Raw genomic sequence first — 5,406 nt, forward strand, 5'->3', positions numbered from 1 at the left:
CTTTCTAACTGTTGTCGTAGTCAATGGTGTCTTTTCAGAGTAATAAAAGCCCTAACCAAGACAACTGGGGAGGCAGAGTTTATGGCCAGCCTGGTAAGTTCCAGGCCAGTCAAAGCTGTATAGCAAGACCTATGTCCAAATAAATAAGTTACATAAAGTATGGATTCCTAGACCCCATCTTTCCCATGAGTCAAGCTGTAGGAATGGGACCGGGGTATCCACAGTCCTAGGGGCCGCACCCTTCTCACTGACGCTCCTGGCCAACATGCTGTGGCTGCTTTGCTTCATTACCCAGAATACCCACTGGCCATGAGGACATGGCTTGTTATTTCATTCATTCAACAATATGTAGTAAGGACTCAGTAGCACAGGTAAGAGCAGTCCCTGTGAAAGCAGGAAGACGTGAGTTCAAATCCCCAGCACCCACATAGAAGCTGGGCATGGCCACCTGTGCCTGGAACCCTAATATCAGGGTATGGGGGCAGGCAGATTCCAAGACCTCAGTGGCCAACTAGCATAGCCAAAATGGTGAGCTGCAGGTTCACTGAGAGAACTGGTATCAAAAATAAGGGGGGGAGGCAAAGGAAGACACATGACGTCATCCTCTGGCCTCTGCACTTGAGCGTGCCTGTCGTCCACCCCACAACACCACCACCACCCACCACTGCCCCAGCATACACAAAATATCCATTAAGTACCTCCCGTGTAGAACAGACATTGAAGTTTAGGTTCTGGACCTGTTCGCACCCACTAGGATAGTTGTAAACAAGACAGGTTTTGTAAGCATTGGCAATGATCTGGAGACATTGGATCCTTTCTGTACCGCTGGTTGGATGCAGCATGGCATAGCCACTCTGGAAAGCAGCCTCCGTGTCACCACATTACTGAAAGTGGGACACCATGTCCAGCAAGTGTACTCCTGGCTACATGCCTAAGAGAGAAGAAAATACAGCCCAAATCGTGTTCTGAATGTTAGGTGTGACGGCTCCTGTTTGTGATCCCAGCACTTGGAAGCATGAGGTAGTAGGACTGGTTTCCAGGATGGCATGGGCTATATGCTGAGACCTTGTCTCAAAATGGCAAAGAAAATACCAAAACAAAAACTCATTTAAAAATGAAAACAGGGCGCTTCCTCTTTCCTGCCAGCGCCGAGCGATGGGCATCTCTCGGGACAACTGGCACAAGCGCCGCAAGACCGGGGGCAAGAGAAAGCCCTACCACAAGAAGCGGAAGTATGAGCTGGGACGGCCTACGGCTAACACTAAGATTGGCCCTCGTCGCATCCACACGGTCCGTGTGCGAGGAGGCAATAAGAAGTACCGTGCCCTAAGATTGGATGTGGGGAACTTTTCCTGGGGTTCTGAGTGCTGTACTCGCAAGACAAGGATCATTGACGTCGTCTACAATGCATCCAATAAAGAGCTGGTCCGCACCAAGACTCTGGTCAAGAACTGCATCGTGCTCATTGACAGCACCCCGTACCGACAGTGGTACGAGTCCCACTATGCACTGCCCCTGGGCCGCAAGAAGGGGGCCAAGCTGACTCCTGAGGAGGAAGAAATATTAAACAAAAAACGATCAAAGAAAATTCAGAAGAAATACGATGAAAGGAAAAAGAACGCCAAGATCAGCAGTCTTCTGGGGGAGCAGTTCCAGCAGGGCAAGCTTCTGGCCTGGATCGCCTCAAGACCAGGCCAGTGTGGCAGAGCCGATGGCTACGTGCTAGAAGGCAAGGAGCTGGAGTTCTATCTGAGGAAGATCAAAGCCCGGAAAGGCAAATAAACCATCATAGCTCATGTAATAAAGGTGTTTATTATTCTGTAAAAAAAAATAATAAAAAATAAAAATGAAAACAGGAGCTGAAGAAATGGTTCGGCAGTTAAGAGTGAATCCTCTTCTGAAAGACCCTAGTCCAGTTCCCAACTCTGTGTTAGGCAGCTCATAATCTCCTGTAATTTTAGCACTAGGGAGTCCCACCCCCTCTTCTAGCCTCCACACACAGACCAAATGCTTATGTGCACACATAGAACACAAACATTCTTATAAATGCAAAATAAAGCAAGCCATGAAAATAAAGCAATGTCTATCAGAAAATGAGTGAGCACATGAACATAGATGAACACGTGAGATGTGGTGTGTCAGTAGGATGGGAAACCATCAGCAGGGAAAGGGGTCTAGATATGTACTGAACATAGATGAGCCTTGAAAACAACTAAGTGAAGGAAGTAGGTCCCAAAGGACTGCTGTTGAGAGATGTTTTTATTTAACTATGCAAAGATGTGTTGCATTTGTTTATGTAAAAAAAAGATTTGTTGCTGTTTTAGCACGCCTGCCTAAGGCACCTGATAGGTCTAATAAAAAGCTGAGCAGCCAATAGTAAGACAGGAGACCTAGGCAGAACTTCCCAACAGGGAGGGTAAGAAGGAGGAGGAATTTAGGTTTGAGGAAGAAAGAAAAGGAAATGAAAACAGGGGCATGCCACCAGACACGGAGGAAGCAGCAAAATAGGACATGATCCATTTAGCCAATGACTTTTGGGGCCGCAAGCCCTGGAGTGTGGTCTTGTCTGCCTATGACGGAACTTGACAGCCGAGGGAGAGGGTCACACTCTCTTCTCTCCTGCTCTCTTGGGTGGTCAGAGCGGAGCAGGTGGCAGAGAGACAGCTTGCAGCTGGTGCTCTTCACCCCTGGGCAGAACGACTGGATGAAGGCGGCTGGATCAGCAGTAGTGTCTGATTGGTTCTCTATCGCTGAAGGTTTGTCCCTAGCCTATACCTAGATAAATTCTTGAGACCCTTTAACAGACTCGTGTGGTGTCACATGACAGAGGTAAAATGTAGATGCATAGAAGCAGGGTAGATTAAGTCAAAGAACCAGTGGGACACCTAACCTACGGCAGAGCATTCATAGTTAATAGTAAATCTCCATGTCTTTATTTGGGAGCTGGTTAGCAGCCCAAAGAAAATTCCAACTGCAGACCACATCTTGCCTGACTTTACTTCCATGAAACTCTACAGTCTACAATGACACAGAAATGGGAAGTAGGTAGGTACTTGTGAAAGACTGGGAAATGGGGAAATGGGATGGCTAGCAGCTTTCTCAGATGACGAAACTTTGTACAGTTGAGCAACGAGACATTCTCAAACCTCGCTCAGTCCATGCTTCGGATGGGTGAGTGTTACAGAATGCAAATTAGACCTCAATCAATGTGCTATTAAAGACAAAGAGTTAGTCACATCATACATTAGCCAGGTGCGGTGGTGCACACCTTTAATCCCAGCACTCAGGAGGCAGAGGCAGGCAGGTTTCTGTAAGTTCAAAGCCAGCCTGGTCTACAGAATGAGTTCCAGGACAGCCAAGACTACACAAGAAACCCTATCTTGAAAAAAAAAAAAGATTTATTCTGCATTTATTGTCAGTTTCATACATGTAGATAAAGAACTTTCATCCTTCTCATCCCCCTGTCTCAGTCCCACTCCCTCTTCTGCTGAAATCTTTCTCCTCCTACTTGCCTGTCATTTATATGTGAATGTGTGTGTACGAGTGTGTGCGTGTGTGTGTGTGTGTATGAGTGGGTATGTGTGTGCATCTATGTGTGAGTGAGTGTGTGTGAAGGGGTATGTGTGCGAGTGTGTATGTGTGTGAGTGTGTATGTGAGAACATGTGTGTGAGTGGGTGTGTGTGCGTCTCTGTATATGTGAGTGGGTGTGTATGTGTGGAGAGGTATGTGTGTGAATGTGTTTGTGTGTGTGAGAACATGTGTGTGTGTGAATAGGTGTGTGGATGAGTGTGTGTGTGTGTGCATGGGTATGTGTGTGTCTCTGTGTGAGAGTGTCTGTGTGAGTGTGTGTGGGTGCATATGTGTATGTTTGTGTCTGTATGATGGGTAGTGTGTGTGTGTGTGTGCATGGGTATGTGTGTGTGTGCATGGGTATGTGTGTGTGTCTGCGTGGGTATGTGTGTGTGCATGGGTATGTGGGGGGTATGTGTGTCTGTGTGTGTGCGTGGGTATGTGTGTGTGTGCGTGGGTATGTGTGTGTCTGTGTGTGTGCGTGGGTATGTGTGTGTCTCTGTGTGTGCATGGGTATGTGTGTGTCTCTGTGTGTGCATGGGTATGTGTGTGTACGTGGGTATGTGTGTGTGCATGTGTATGTGTGTGTACATGGGTTTGTGGGGGGTATGTGTGTCTCTGTGTGTGCGTGGGTATGTGTGTCTCTGTGGGGGGGGGTATGTGTGTGTCTCTGTGTGTGCGTGGGTATGTGTGTGTCTGTGTGTGTGCGTGGGTATGTGTGTCTCTGTGTGTGTTCTATATGTGCTGTGTCCCACTGAGCTTCCTTGGGTGCCTGCCTCAGTGTGGGGAGGTTACTCACTGCAGAGAGGATAACTTATCAGTGGTCACACTACTGAAGAGACTCCTTCCCTCAGTCACCGTTAACTCTCAACAGTCCCGCAAGGGAGGCAGACCTCATGAGCCCTCCCTCTCCTTCAGGACTTATAATACAGTCTGGTCGGTGTGCTGACTTAACTTAGACGAGCAGATGAACATTTTACAGAAGTGATTCCCTCCTGGATAAAACCTTAAAATGGGGGAAGATTAACAATGCAAGGGTAAATTAAAATTTTTCCCCATCCTTAATTTATCTCTCGAGAATTTTTTTTTAGCAGAGAACCAGAATAGCTACTTAAACCTATTTAATAAACAATATAATGAGATTCTTTGCTTTGTTGGTTTGTTTTGATACAGGATCTTACTATGTAGCCCTGGCTGTCCTGGAACTCACTCTTGTGGACCAGGCTGGCCTCAAACTCACAGAGATCCACCTGCCTCTGCCTCCTGAGTGCTGTGACTAAAGGTGTGTGCCACCATGCCTGGTTGAAATTCTGTGTGTATGTCTGCAGGCCAGAAGAGGGCACCAGACCTCATTACAGATGGTTGTGAGCCACCATGTGGTTGCTGGGAATTGAACTCAGGACCTTTGGAAGAGCAGGCAATGCTCTTAACCACTGAGCCATCTCTCCAGCCCCTGGTTGAAATTCTTGAGAAACAAAATAGAGTTCCAGGCCTGAAGTCTGGTTTCACAGGCTAGATCCCAGCTGTACTGGTCACTGGCTGGGTGATTAGGGCAAGAAGCACTACTCTCGAGGCTTCGTCTCCACATGTGACAACTCTAAGATCACATAAATAGGTGGAGAATCTTAGAAGAAACCCCAGCCCGTGTTAAGTGTTCAATAAATATTGACTGTTATAGTAGGAGCTGCGGGGCTGCATTCCACCACCCAGCTCCCGCCACCGGCTAGCTTATGCTCCGAAGTAACAACACACAAACTGTATTCTTTTAAGCACTGCTTGGCCCATTAGCTCTAGCCCTTACTGGCTAATTCTGATATCCCGATCAACCCATTTCT

At 47.3% G+C, this 5,406-nt stretch overlaps 1 pseudogene; it reads left to right on the forward strand.

The window, feature by feature from the left end:
* The first annotated feature begins 1,131 nt into the window (after nt 1-1,131).
* On the forward strand, nt 1,132-1,853 carry LOC142850583 (small ribosomal subunit protein eS8 pseudogene; annotated as a pseudogene).
* The last annotated feature ends 3,553 nt before the right edge of the window (nt 1,854-5,406 follow it).

This window comes from Microtus pennsylvanicus, chromosome 5 (assembly GCF_037038515.1).
Source record: "Microtus pennsylvanicus isolate mMicPen1 chromosome 5, mMicPen1.hap1, whole genome shotgun sequence".
In the NCBI taxonomy this organism is placed as follows: Eukaryota; Metazoa; Chordata; class Mammalia; order Rodentia; family Cricetidae; genus Microtus; species Microtus pennsylvanicus.